Raw genomic sequence first — 16536 nt, forward strand, 5'->3', positions numbered from 1 at the left:
ACCAAATAAAGCAAAGAGTAGCAAACCTATAGCCCATGACGCCAGACAAAATAAGTAACAAGGGGACCATAAGGGAAACAAAGATTCATCCTTGGACAGCACCAATGTCTGATCTGGACAATTATGATCAAAGAGAAGGGATTGCTAAACTTTGCCAAGACAAGGGAAGATGAATTTAAAACTTTTCTGCCTCTCAAAATGGTCTGTCAGTGACTCTAGGTCTCAGGAAATGTTATTTGCTCCAGGGTTGAAATGAGATTTGGCTGATTGCCTATGTAGCCAGTTTCCTCTGTCATTTATTGCATATTTGAAAGATGCTTCTTTGTCCTTTATGTTTATTAAAGTAATATTATTTTCCTCTCAGGTTTTCATTGGGGTTGAATACTTGCTGGTCATAATTACATTCCTCTCATAACTTGGCCAAGCCATTACTAACATAAGACTTAATATATTTAGGAAAGGATATTTATTGAAACATTTAGGATACATTTCTTTCTTGATATTGTTTATGAAGGGTGTAAATCTATTTTTTTTGTTTTTTCAAGACAGAATTTCTCTGTTAATTCTAATTTTTATACTTGATATCCGTTCTTATTGTATATAGTTTTACATTGGGTTTAAAACTCTCTTATTTAAACAAAAGGGAGAGGTGCTCTGGGTACTTCTTAAGACAATGGCTTTGGATGCTGGGCCTCTTAGGGGTGGTCTTGACATACTAGAAAAACAGATCAATAAATACTTCTTTTTCCCTCTTGGCAGCCTGATTCTGTTCCTGCTCATGCAGAAGACTGTTGATCAGAGAGCCTACCCCAAATTAAGGATCCTTTATTATACTCTATGCCAATATGATGTGGGATTATTTATCTTGATGCTCTAAAAATTACATTTTCACTGGATTGTAGCACAGATTTAATCCCATAAGAACTTTGTATTTTTGCAAATTTAATTGTTAGGAAAGATGGAATATCTACAAATAATGATTATGACATGGTTTTTAATGTTCATAAATTCATCATTAGTTCCCATTGAACTATAAGGTCCAGCTCAAGGAGGGAAATATTTCTGGCAATTATTTTCTCAGCTATCCAGTAATACAATAAAATTCAATGAGTTTCTTATCATAACAAATATATATTTTATCCTGGAATGCATTTGATAAATATCACAGCACTCTATATATATTTAGAAGTTTGTAATTCCTATGTGACCATAGATTACTTGAAACATAAGGCCTGTATTGAATAGCCTTAATTATTGACAAAGTTGTAGCCTCAAAAATTATTCTTTTATACTTTATGCACAGTGTAATATTTACAGGCAAAATCTTCTTGGAAACTTTCCTAATCACCCTGGTGAATTCCATTTCTGTCATACTCTACTATAAAATCCTCAATGATATTTATATACTTTATGAATAAATTTTCCACAATTCTTAAAACACACTTGAATCCCTCTTAATAATAGCTGTGAGGATGATCTACTTGTGTCACCCCTGATAATAGGAGAAGGTTCTGTCCTTGCTGTTGGGCTGGTGCTCTGTATCTTGCTCACCATACTGGATAGCCTTACACTACCTAAATACAGGGGAGGTATTAGCTTTATTGTAGAGGGATAAGTCATGTAGTTCTGGTATCCATGAGAGGACTGCCCCATTTCGTGTGAACACTGTGAAGGAGTAGATAAACGGGGCTAAATGAGGGAGTTGGCAAGGCGATAGAGGTGGAATCTGGGGTCAGGTCTGACACAAAAGTTTCATAAATGAACAAATGAATGAATGACCTTATAAATAGATATAAAGGTCATTTGCATGCCATAAAGGTAAACAATACAAATAAGAAACCAGATGCTTAAAAAATGGAAAATACAAAAATGAGATAATAATAGAAAGTAATTATGTCTTGTAAGATAAAATTAAATTACTTTTATGAACCAATAATAATAATGATTAGCTCTGTGAAGAAATATTGAAAAAATTATAAAAATTTTCAAATTATTACCACACAACCTTTGCTTTACTCTGTTTTGTTGTGTCATTGACAGTGGGCACGCTTCTTACTCCTGTCAGTCAGGCATTGCCTGCCAATATTACCCCTCAGTGATGCTAACTGTTACTCTCAACAAGACTTTGACAAAATTTTGAGCAATAGTGAGTTTCATTAGGGTTTAGCTTTCATTGTAACAATTTTGATGTTTAATAACTTAACTTGATAAAAGTTTCTCCTTTTTGTCTCAAAATCCGTCTTCATCTCAGGGTAAAATCATTTAAATAAAATTGCTTCTTTCTATAGAGATCCATTTAAAACTCATAATATTATTCTTTGTAACCTAGTTAAGGTTTCATTAGCTTAACATGGCTGGAGGTATTTTTGTTTTTTGAAAAGCATTTTCTGCCCGAATTGATCCACACATCTTTGGATATAAATGCATGTTCCTCAATCTACAGATAATTCACTAATTTCAAATTATTCTTCACCTCCTGCATGCAGTTTGCAAAATGCAATCTTTGTTAGATATAGCTGCTCTTTGTTAGATCTTAACACTCCTTTAAAGAAGCCTTCATCCTGGAATCAGGCATCGTGATAGAGATCGCATGTCCATTTTCATCCAGAGCTGCATAAGAAATGTCATACACTGTATGAGTTTCTTCACCCAGGGGTTTAGCATGGAGCCTTGTGTCTTTGTTTTGGTGTCCTTGATTTTAAAATAATCAAACAACTATAAAACATAGACAAAGAAAAAATGGGGGAATATAAAAACAACTTGGTAGGGAAAATTCTAAAATTTGAAGTATGACCATAACAAGAAAAGATAAAATATTCTGACAAATGATGTCTTTATGAGAAAGCAACAGCATTGTAATGTTGAGGGTAAGCATACTGATTAATATGCACTAGAGTGTTAAACATTAGCTTTATATACCATAAAACATCATTTTACACCAATATTACTCATGCACATTTGTTCAAAGAGCTAAAAATTTGCAGTTTTACTTCTAATTACACCTTGTTTATACATACTACTTACCATTATTCTTGACTTAAAAATATTTCATGCCATATGTAGATTCCATCTGTGTCCCAAAGAAAAGGATATTTTATTTGAAGACAGTATATCATAAGCAGAAGTTGATGGCTTGTATCCTAATGCCCTGACTTGAAATAACCAATCAGAAACTACATTATTTACAATACTTTCTGGCCATTTGCTTAAGAGTACTGCTAGCTAGCTCTTATATCCTAAACTTACCCATCTCTACTAATCAGTGGACCACCATGTGGTCATGGATTACTGGCAAATTTCAGCAGGCTAGAGGAAAGGCATCTGTTTCTGGCGGCAGCTTCATGACTTCTCAGTGACTCTTCCTACTTTTTCTATATAGCTCTTTCAGGCTTTCGTTACTCCACAAGACATTGGTTGATTCAGCTTCCTTATTAACAAATGGCTATAAAAGATATTCACAGAATATATCACCTCCCAAATCACCTTCCCTTTTCTTTCTAAATAAAAGAGAAAGATTTAACCTTAACATACTATAATTGCATATAACAAAAGAGTTATTTAGCAAGAATCACAGTTACAATATTTATATGTATCTTATATTTTATTATTCCTAAGGAAAACTATAATTATAACTGTTTATTTTGCAACTCCATCAGCTTCTCCAAAAGGAGATATTACCTGAGTTAACAGGAATTGCATTGTATGCAACTTCCAAAACTCTAAAATTAAGAGAGTCATCTCACTGCCTTGACGGTCACCCAAAGTTTTTCTGTGACTTCGCAGGCACCCATGTTCGTCTTACTGACCCATAGGCTCTGGCAGACTTTATCACGAAATTTCTAAGACAGGTCCACCTCTAATGGCAGTTTGTCAGTCACTTTCTTCCGTGTCCCACTGATTGTATAGCAGACCCTTTCATAAAGCAGGATTCATTAAGGACTGTCTCACTTTCTCTAGGCAATGTTAACAGTCATTTTCCTGTGGGTCCAGCATGTCTTTTTAAAACAAAATATCATTAAGCAGTCTAGGCAAAAGCAGTTTTTTGATGAAATGGCCAGCAAACTCTATTAAGAGCCTGCTAGATGCCTATCTTCCTCTTGAAGTAATTGGTGCTACCAGGAGCAGATGAGTATATGTCTCATTATCATGAAAAAGCCTAAGTTTTGAAAACATTTTAAATACCATATTCTGTTAGTCTTTGAGAAGCTTGAATTCTAACTCTCCATCTGAAATATATCTCTGTAACTCTACAAAAGCTAAGTAATCTGACTACAAACTTCACCATTATTGATGACTCTATATTAACCTATGTTTCAAAATTATACATTATATTTTGAACAACCTGCATAATGAAATACTTTAATCATAAACAGATATGTATATATATATATGTATAATTTATATATACATATAAATTTATATTTCTATATATAATTTATAATATGTATAACAAAATTGATCTTAATTTTAAATTAAGAACCCAAAGGCTATACCAACGCATATCTATATAGCATATTGACCTATAAATGTAACCAAATTTTCTAAAAATATTTTTGAATTTGGTCATAATTCTTTACTAACTTCTTCCTGCTTTTGAGTGGGGAAAGTATTTGAAGAAGTTTATTTAGACCTTTAAGTGTATCTTTTTCCATTGAATCACATTAGTTTTGAGAAATCCACAGGTTTTCATCCTCTCTGGACAGGAAGTAGAACCTCATTTCCAAAGCAAAATAACTTTACCTAGATTCAAATTTTGAAGCCAAGATACCTTTAAAGCATATATTTCAGTATAGATTAGCACCACATACTATGAAATGTCTTTTGTACTTAGCTCATTCACAGTCAAAATAAAAAAAAAAAAACTGTTTTCTGACCAGAAGCATTTTTTAAATGATAAACTGGCATGGTTAGGACTAACTCTCTCATCTTGCCTGTCAGTTCCACTCAGTCCATCATGGTGAAGGCATGTTTACTGCCTCTGAGAGCCTTTTTCTCAGACCCAGAACCACGGCTGGTTATCACCGGACCTGTGTTATCATTAAGATGTAGCAATCTGCTCACAAACCGCAGTGAAATGCTCTGTAGCCAGACCACCAGCAGGAATTATAGTTGAGCCTGCAAGTAGCATGAACCATGAACCAGGATGCTTTCTTAACTGAGACTTGAAGATTTTCTGCTAACACTGAGTCAGGAAGCCTTCTCTGAAAAAAAAATCCTGCCTTTGCTTACTACTAGCAAACAAAGCCCACCCAAGAAAATGATACTACCAAAAAACCATGTCTAAATCTATCCTTTTGTCTAGCATTTCTTTTTAATCATTATTAGATTTTATATGAATATAGTTGATCATGCTGCTAATTCAATCCATGACTGTCCTGACTTAAATAATAACTAAGAAACTCTATTCTTTGAGTATTATTTGTCTAATTTCTTACTTTATGAGTGTTGGAGCTAGCTCTTTTATCCTAAACTAACCAATATTCATGAATCTTATTACTTCCATAACTTACTGGAAAAGATTTGGCAGGTATCACTTGAGGCATTTGCCCCTTACAGTAGCTACTTGGCTTCTCCTGGAATCTGTCTACTTTGTTATTTCTTTCAGCCTGGCTTTACACTGTAAAGCCATTGGTTGAAGGCATATTCTTAATTAGCCAGTGACAATAAAACCGACCCACAGCATACATCACCTCTCACATCAGGAGACCATATAAAAAAAGGTTAGAAAATAAGAACTCCTACAAAAAAATTAACAAAATCAATTAAAAATCAAAAATTGTGTAAGAACATGGTCCCAGAAATTGTAATGATGGTACAGCTGTCAAGTTCATCTGGATTCTGATACTTTATGATATTTTTTGTCTGTTTTTATGTGTGTTTGTTTATGCAGAAGAATTATAATTAATTATATTATATATAATACATGTAATTATGTATTATAGCTGAATATAATATATAATTACAATATTCATCTAGTTGAAATACATTAGAATGTTGTATAAGGAGATGGATGGAATGTAAAAATAAATGTTGATTTCAAGCTCTCTTGGAAATAGACCCAACTGTAATTAAGTATTACACTGTGTCTTAGCAATAAAAAAATCAAATCAAGTTAATTCATTGCTAGAAAAAAATTTAAATATATTTATATGCTTAACATTTTTGTTTGACTGTTTAAAGTCCTTATATTTGAATCCTCAACTTTACAAGAAGCAATTTTCATAATGGTTTTTTTCATATGTAATTAATATATATACATAATGTTCTCTTAACATAAATTTATAAGTATTTGTTTTAAAAATCAACTAGAGTCCAAATACTGCAGTTGCTCTCAAAACTTCATAATCACAATTATGAAATCTGAAACATATTTTTCTATCTTTATTATATACAGAATATATTTAAGGAAATTGTCTATCAATTAGAAACCGTCTATTGGTACATGAGCAAGTTACACTGAAAATAATTCTAATTTTTTTCTCAATTAGCTCAATACTGTGAATAACTACTCTAACAAGGGTTTGGCTTCATCGTCCTTCCTCTATGCATCCTGCTTTTTTGAGTACTAGATATACTACAAGAATTATGCATTTAGTTACAGTTGTTGGAAATTCATTAGGGCAAAAGTGCTTACATATTAATCTAATAGTGGTTTGTGGCAGTTATTTATTAAAACTTGCAGATTTTAGGTAGGTTTCCTACTGGGACTGAAATGTGCCATTTTAGCCTAGCTGGCCATGAATACTCAGAAAACTTCCTGTTACGACATATCTCTAATGTCCTGGAATTGTACACTACCAGCATGCCTGCTTTGGAAAACAAGTATTCTGAAAATGAATTGCAGGTTTACAAATTTCCAAATGAGCATATTCCTGACTGAGACAGCTACCCGACAGTCTCAGCTTTCAGTTTAACCATAAAGGCAAAAGAGAAAAAGTACGATAATGAGTATAAATCACAGACCACACATTTAAGCACTCTAAAGATGATTGTATTCTACTTACTCACCAAATATCATATGGTCCTCTGTAAACACCAATGTTTAATTATCTTTTCTTAATAGTAGATAATAATGTCAAGACATGGGCAAATGTTGTGCTTCTTCATCTATAATCATTAAGCATATACTGTAACAAGAGCAACATGGATGAAAATCCATGCCAATTGACCAAAAAATTGGATAAAAAATGTGGTAATATTTACACAGTGGAGAACTACTCATCGGTAAAAACAAAGACATCTTGAAAATTGCAGGCAAAAGAATGAATATAGAAAAATCAATCTTAAGTGAGGTAATCACGATCATAATGAGGAGGATGGTTTATACCTAATAATAGGTGAAAAACAAAATATTCATCAGTATGGTTATGGGACAAGGCCAGTTCAGGCACCCTCTCCTCTGCTGCCCAGGGAACAATCTGGGGATCTCTCCTTGGACCTGGGACCCCCTGTAGAATCAAGTCTCTTCCAAACCCTAAAATGGCTCCCTTAGTTGAGATATTTACTTCCCTGTTCCCATATCCATCCTTCCTCCATCCCACCCATCCCATTCCCCCAAACTATTCCGAATCCTCCCCTTCTCCCTTCTCTCTACCTAAATCCCCTTATATCCACCCACAAACCCTCGCCCCCCACATCCCAGGCCCAGAAGTTTGTCTGGCAATCTTGTCTACTTCCAATATCCAGGAGGATAACTATATGATTTTCTTCAGGTTCACTTTCTTATTTAGCTTCTCTAGGATCATGAATTATAGAATCAAAGACCTTTAAATATGGCTAGAATCCACTTATGAGTGAGTACATACCATATTCCTCTTTTTGGGACTTGGTTACCTCACTCAGTAAAGTGTTTTCTATTTCCATCCATTTGCATGCAAAATTCAAGCTGTCATTGTTTTTGGCGTTGGATGGAGATAGAGACAGAGTCCCACACTGAGCACTGGACTTAGCTCCCTACGTCCAAATGAGGAGCAGAAGGAGGGAGAACGTGAGCCAGGAAGTCAGGATCACATGGGGTGCATCCACCCACTGAAACGGTGGGACTGATCTAATGGGAGCAAAATACTGGGAATGAGGAAGCCCATTTCTCCCCAGTTCTGTTCAGACATCAAAGAAGCAGGATGTGACCTGCCCTGCTGAAAAAGGTATTGAGCCATGTGGCTAACATAGATAAGAAAAATGGGTTAATATACGTTATAAGAGATAATAAGGAGCTTGAGCTAATGGGCCAATCAGATTATGATTAATGTAGATCTCTGTGTGATTTTCTTTGCAACTTGAATGCAAGAACCTGGAAGGACAGAATCCCCAACAACCAGGCTGCTATGTTTCAGATGATCACAACTAAGACCCTATGCAATAGTGGAGAGGATACTTGAACATCCCTTGCCTTGTGTCAGATTGATGACTATTGTAATTTCACCACAAAACCTTAATCCAGTAAAATATAGAAGCAGATGTAGAGATCCACAGTTCTTCACATGCCTGCATTTCTACAGTCCAGTTGAAGAACTGAAGGAGTAAGAAAACAAGCAAAGAAATCAAGGTCTTGATGGAAATACCCACTGAAACAGATTACCTGAGCTAATAGTAGCCTATTAATTCTGTTCGGATAGTGAGGGAACTAGCATATGAAAAAACTAAGCACTTTGAATGAGAAGGAGACTTGTATGACTGGGGAAGACTGAAGGACCAGGGACAGTGGGACCAGTATTGATTCATCCAGCATGTTCTTATTATAGGGATCCCACTCTCTGGGAGGCTACCTATAAAAGTCTAGATTTAGTGGAAATAAAATAAATTAAAAAGTTTATCTATGACATATTCATATGAAATAAAATAAAGCCCTAAGGAAATTACCTGTGTTAGTGATGTGACTTTTTATGGTATCAGGAAAATCATATATAAACAAGCAATAAAAAACATTGAAAAGTAAAAGAGAGTCTTTACATATAACTTGTTGTTTTTTAAATGTGATTCAGCTTTTGAATGATTGCAAGTCATAGACAGAATAAATATGAGTACTGGAATATCTGCCTTTACTAGGTTTTCTTTATCTCCTTGGAAACAATTAAAGTCACAGTGTTTTTACTGTTTGCAATTGTAATATTTGCTTATGTCATGTCACAGAAAGAAAGGGACAACCTGACTAAAAGAAAAATGTTCATGTTCATTAATACCATTTTTTAAGGCAGTTGTAGATCACAGACAAATCTCTGGTAAGATATTAAGCATCAGCTGAGCAGTTTAAATTCATGTTTAAAGCTGAGCAGTTTAAATAAACAACCATGTTCATATGGTTGTTCTTCAGTTTTAGACATGAGCATTGAGGATGAAATCACTGCTGAGGATCCAGAGGGACATCGGAGGGGTGAGTTTGCTTTGGGCCTTCAGCAGGGGCCTTGTGAAGAGGAGCTCGGTCTTTCCCCAACCCCATAGACTCCCAGGTCAGCCTGCTCTGCTGGCTCCACCCTGCTAGCGCCTCCGCCAGCCATCCCAGCTTCCATCCAGAGGGCCATCGGAGGGGTGAGTTTGCTTTGGGCCTGCAGCAGGGGCCCTGTGAAGAGGAGCTCGGTCTTTCCCCAACCCCATAGACTCCCAGGTAAGCCTGTACTGCTGGCTCCACCCTGCTAGCGCCCCGCCAGCCATCCCAGCTTCCAGCCAGTGGGCCATCGGAGGGGTGAGTTTGCTTCAGGCCAGCGGCAGGGGCCCGGCGAGGAGGAGCTCGGACTTTCCCTGACCCCATAGACTCCCAGGTCAACCTGCAGTGCTGGTTTCACCCTGCTAAGCTCTCCCGCCTGCCATCCCAGCTTCCATCCAGGTACAAATTTCTATATTTCTCCCCTCCCACTGGGGCCATAAAATTTCCCCAGCTCAGCTGCCTTGCACACTGGGCCTGCTCTGCAGGCCTATCCCGGAAAGAGGGAGTGCCTGTGCTTCAATAGCCTGCCTGAGGAAAGGTAGGCATTCTATCAGTGAACTCCCTGCCCAACAAGGGAACCTGACCCACTACCAGAAGTTCCAATTGAGAGCATTTGAACGAAGAGATGGGCAGACGCCAAGGCAAGACCTCCTCCAACAATCTGAAAAACAACATGAAAACACCAGATCCCAATGACCCTACAAAAGAAGTATTTGATCACTCTAACCCAGATGAAGTGGAAAAAAGTGCCATTATGAAAGCAATAGAGTCCCTTAAACAGAATATGAATAACTCCCTTAAGGAACTGGTCGAGAAGTATAACAAAAAGTTTGAAGAAATGAGTATAGAATTGGATGAGAAATATAACAAAAAGTTTGAAGAAATAAGTAAATCTGTGAATGATACCCTGAGAAACCAAGAAAAAAACAGTCAAACAAGTAAAGGAAACAGTCCAGGAATTGAAAACTGAAATGGAGGCAATGAAGAAAACACAAACCGAGAACTGGCTGGATATGGAAAACCTAGGTAAACGAGTGGAGACTACAGAATTAAGCATAACCAATAGAATACAAGAGATAGAAGAATGAATCTCAGATTCTGAAGAAACCATAGAGAAAATAAATGCTCTGGTCAAAGAAAACAGCAAATTCAACAAATTCTCATCACAAAACATTCAGGAAATCTGGGACACAATAAAAAAACCAAATCTAAGAATAATAGGGATTGAAGAAGGAGAAGAACTGCAGATCAAAAGCCCAGAAAATATATTCAACAAAATTATAGAAGAAAACTTTCCCAACCTAAAGAACGATATTCCTATGAAGGTTCAAGAAGCATACAGAACGCCAAATAGACTGGATCAAAAAAAAAAAAAAACATCCCCTCGCCATATAATAATCAAAACACAAAACATCCAGATTAAAGAAAGAATATTAAGAGCTGCAAAGGAAAAAGGTCAAGTGACTTATAAAGGTAAACCTATCAGGCTTACACCGGATTTCTCTATGGAAACCATGAAAGCCAGAAGATCCTGGATAGAGGTACTGCAGAAACTAAGAGACCATGGATGCAAACCCAGACTAATATACCCAGCCAAGCTATTGTTCACTATCAACGGAGAAAACAAAATATTCCAGGATAAAAATAAATTTAAACAATTCATAGCCACAAATCCATCCCTACAGAAAGTAATAGAAGGAAAATCGCAACCCAAGGAATCCAACATTGCCATCACTGCCTACAATAACCCAGACATCTAGCGACCCTTCACAACCACAACTCAAAGAAGAGAAACACACAAACTCTACTACACACACACACACACAAAAAAATAATAAACGGAATCAACAACCACTGGTCATTAATATCACTTAATATTAATGGACTCAACTCACCTATAAAAAGGCACAGACTTAGAGATGGATAAGAAAACAGGATCCAACATTCTGCTGTTTACTAGAATCACACCTCAACCACAGAGATAGACATCTACTCAGAGTAAAGGGTTAGGATAAGGTTTTCTAAGCAAACGGATCTAAGAAACAAGCTGGTGTGGCCATTCTAATATCTAACAAAATTGACTTCAAACTAAAATCAATCAGAAGAGATGGAGATGGACATTTCATACTCTTAACAGGAACAATTAATCAGGAGAAAGTCTCAATCCTGAATATCTACGCCCCTAATATAAAAGCACCCACTTATATAAAAGAAAAACTTTTAGAACTCAAGGCAGTCATCAAACCACACACACTAATAGTAGGAGATTTCAACACACCTCTCTCACCAATGGACAGATCAATCAAACAGAAACTCAACAGAGAAACAAGGGAATTGCTAGAGGTAATGAATCAAATGGACTTAACAGATATCTATAGAACATTCTACCCAAAAAGGAAAGAATATACCTTCTTCTCTTCAGCTCATGGAACCTTCTCGAAAATTGACCACATACTCGGTAACAAAACATACACAGATACAAAAAAATATTAGTAATCACCTGTGTCTTGTCGGATCACCACGGAATAAAGTTAGAACTCAATAACAATTTGAATTCCAGAAAGCCTACAAATGTTTGGAAGTTGAACAGTCAACTACTGAATCATCCTTGGGTCAAGGAAGAAATAAAGAAAGAAATTAAAGTCTTCCTTGAATTTAATGAAAATAAAGACACAACATACTCAAACCTATGGGACACAATGAAAGCAGTTCTAAGAGGAAAGTTCATAGCGCTAAGTGCCCAATTAAAGAAAACGGAGAAAGCGTATATTGGAGACTTAACAGCACACTTAAAAGCTTTGGAAAAAAAGAAGCAGACTCTACCAGGAGGATAAGAAGATTGGAAATAATCAAACTGAGGACTGAAATCAACAAAATAGAAACACAGAAAACAATCCAAAAAATCATCGAAACAAAAAGTTGGTTCTTGGAGAAAATCAAGAAGATTGACAAACCCCTAGCCAAACTAATCAAACGGCAGAGAGAGATCACTCAAATTAATAAGATCAGAAATGAAAAGTGGGACATAACAGACACAGTGGAAATTCAGAGAATCATTAGATCTTACTACAAGAGTTTATATGCCACAAAGTTGGAAAATGTACAAGAAATGGATTGGTTTTTAAATAAATACCATTTACCAAAGTTAAAACAAGAGCAAATGAACAATCTAAATAGACCTGTTAGTCGCGAAGAATTAGAAGCTGTTATCAAAAACCTCCCTACCAAAAAAAGCCCAGGCTCAGATGGTTTCAATGCAGAATTCTACCAGAACTTCCAGGAAGAACTAATACCTATAATCCTTAATGTACTTCACAATATAGAAACAGAAGAATCATTGCCAAACTCTTTTTATGAAGCTACAGTTACCCTGATACCAAAACCACACAAAGACACAACCAAGAAAGAGAATTACAGACTGATCTCACTCATGAACATTGACGCAAAAATACTCAATAAAATACTGGCAAACCGAATCCAAGAATACATTAGAAAAATTATCCATTATGATCAAGTGGGCTTCATCCCAGAGATGCAGGGCTAGTTCAACATACGCAAATCTATCAATGTAATCCATCATATAAATAAATTGAAAGAAAAAAACCATATGATCATTTCATTGGATGCTGAAAAAGCATTTGACAAAATTCAACACCCCTTTATGATAAAGGTGTTGGAGAGATTGGGTATACGAGGATCATACCTAAATATAATAAAAGCAATATATAGTAAGCTGACAGCTAACATCAAATTGAATGGAGAGAAACTCAAAGCCATTCCACTAAAATCAGGAACACGACAAGGCTGTCCACTCTCTCCATCCCTCTTCAATATAGTGCTTGAAGTTCTAGCAATAGCAATGAGACAACATAAGGGGATCAAGGGGATTCGAATTGGAAAGGATGAAGTTAAACTTTCGTTATTTGCAGACGATATGATAGTGTACATAAGCGACCCCAAAAACTCTACCAAAGAACTCCTACAGCTGATAAACACCTTTAATAATGTGGCAGGATACAAGATCAACTCCAAAAAATCGGTTGCCCTCCTATACACAAAGGATAAAGAAGCAGAGAGGGAAATCAGAGAAACATCACTTTTCATGATAGCTACAAAGAGCATAAAATATCTTGGGGTAACTCTAACCAAGGAAGTGAAAGACCTATTTGACAAGAACTTTAAGTCCTTGAAGAAAGAAATTGAGGAGGGTACCAGAAAATGGAAAGACCTCCCCTGCTCTTGGATTGGGAGAATCAACATAGTAAAAATGGCAATTCTACCAAAAGCAATCTATAGATTCAATGCAATCCCCATCAAAATCCCATCAAACTTCTTCACAGACCTTGAGAGAACAATAATCAAGTTTATATGGAAAAACACAAAACCCAGGATAGCCAAAACAATCTTATACAATAAAGGAACTTCTGGAGGCATTACCATCCCTGACTTCAAACTCTATTACAGAGCAACAGTATTGAAAACAGCTTGGCATTGGCATAACAACAGAGAAGTCGACCTATGGAATCAAAAAGAAGACCCGGATATTAACCCACAAACATATGAACACCTGATATTTGACAAGGGAGCTAAAGGCATACAATGGAAGAAGGAAAGTATCTTTAACAAATGGTGCTGGCATAACTGGATGTCAACCTGTAGAAGAATGAAAATATATCCATATCTATCACCATGCACAAAACTCAAGTCCAAATGGATTAAAGACCTCAACATTAATATGACCACTTTGAACCTGATAGAAGAGAAAGTGGGAAGTAGTCTACAAGATATAGGCACAGGAGACCAGTTCCTAAGCAGAACCTCAGGAGCTCAGACAATAAGAGAAGCAGTGAACAAATGGGACCTCCTGAAACTGAGAAGCTTCTGTAAAGCAAAGGACACTGTCAGTAAGACCAAAAGGCTACCTTCCAACTGGGAGAAGATCTTCACAAATCCCTCATCAGACAAAGGTCTGATCTCCAAAATATATAAAGAACTCAAGAAACTTGACACTAAAACTCCAACTAACCCAATTAAAAAATGGGGTACTGAACTGAACAGAGAATTCACAACAGATGAACTCTGAATGGCCAAAAGGCACTTAAGGTCATGCTCAACCTCCTTAGCGATCAGGGAAATGCAAATCAAAACCACTTTGAGATACCATCTTACACCTGTCAGAATAGCTAAAGTCAAAAACACCAATGATAGCCTATGCTGGAGAGGATGTGGAATGAGGGGAACACTCATCCATTGTTGGTGGGAATGCAAACTTGTGCAGCCACTGTGGAAATCAGTGTGGCTGTTTCTCAGGAAACTGGGAGTCAACCTCCCTCAGGACCCAGCAATTCCACTCTTAGGAATATACCCAAGAGATGCCCTATCATACCACAAAAGCATTTGTTCAACTATGTTCATAGCAGCACTATTTGTAATAGCCAGAACCTGGAAACAACCTAGGTGCCCCTCAATAGAAGAATGGTTAATAAAGGTGTGGAACATATACACATTAGAGTTCTACTTAGCGGTAAAAAACAATGACATCTTCAATTTTCCATGCAAATGGATTGAAATAGAAAACGTCTTACTGAGTGAGGTAAGCCATTCCCAAAAAGAGGAATATGGTATGTATTCACTCATATGTGGATTCTAACCATAATTATAGGTCTTTGAGCCTATTATTCGTGATCCTAGAGAAGCTAAATAAGAAGGTGAACCTGTTGAAAATCATGTAGCTATCTGCCTGGAGATTGGAAATAGACAAGAGTCCCAGGTAACCTCGGGTGCATGGGGCGGGTGGGAGGGTTGTTGGAAGGGGAGAGGGTTAGAGAGAAGGGAGTAGGGGAGGAATGGGGAAAGCTAGGTGGACTGGGATGGGGGGAGGGAAGAAGGATGGATATGAGATCAGGGAAGAATATATCTCAACTAAGGGAGTCATTTTAGGGTTTACAGGAGACTTGATTATATATGGGATCCCAGGTCCAAGGAGAGATCCCCAGACTGTTCTCCAGACAGAGGAGAAGGTGCCTGAACCGCCCTTGGCCTGTAACCATACTGATGAAGATTTTGCTTATCACCATAGATCCTTCATCTGACGATGGATGGCGATACAGTTGGTGACCCACATTGGAGCACTGGACTGAGTCCCCCATGGTCCAAATGAGGGGCAGAGAAAGGAAGAACATGAAAAAAACTCAGGACCGCGAGGGGTACGATCACCCACTGATACAAGGGGACTGATCTAATGAGAGTTCACCAAGGCCATTTGGACTGGGACTGAACGAACATGTGATCCAACCAGATTTTCTGAATGTGACCGGATCTCTGAATGTAGCTGGTCCGGAGCCTTTCTGAAAAGCCACTGACAATGACACTGGGACGTGTTTCCTCTGCATATACTGGATTTTTGGGATCCAGTCTGTTTGGATGCTCACCTTCAGGGACCTGGAAGGAGTGGGGAGGAACTTGAACTTCCCACAGGGCTGGAAGCCCTGACTGCTCTTAGGGATGAAGAGGGAGGAGGAGGGGGAGGGGGGAGTTAGAGGGTTTTGGGAGGAGGGGCGGAAATGAAAACTTTCATAATTTAATAAACTTTAAAAAAAACAAAAAAAAACAAAAAAAAACAAAAAAAAAAACAAAAAAAAAGAAATCACTGCTGAGTAAGTGTAAGTGAAATATGTAAGGAATGAACATAGATATTTTAGATTAAAAATATATATAAAACATTTATTACCAAGGCTAATTATGAAAAAATTTAATCATAAAATTTCTAAAGTGCATAGCAGAAATGTCAATTTATATCTACATCAATATATAAATATTGAAAAACAAAAGCCCAGGATAGGCAAAATAATACTATACAGTAAAGGAACTTTCGGTGGCATTACCATCCCTGGCATCAAATGCTGTTACAGAGCTAAAGTAATGAATTCAGCCTGTTATTGACATAAAAACAGAGATGGTGACCAATGGATTAGAATTAAAAACTTGGATATTAATCCACAAACCTATGAACACATGATTTTTGACAAATAATCTAAATAATACAAAATATTGCCAGCTGAGAAACTTCTGTAAAGCATAGGACACAGTCCTTAAGACAAAAAGGCAACCTACTG

Source organism: Myodes glareolus, chromosome 24, assembly GCF_982192425.1.
Source record: "Myodes glareolus chromosome 24, mMyoGla1.1, whole genome shotgun sequence".
NCBI lineage: Eukaryota > Metazoa > Chordata > Mammalia > Rodentia > Cricetidae > Myodes > Myodes glareolus.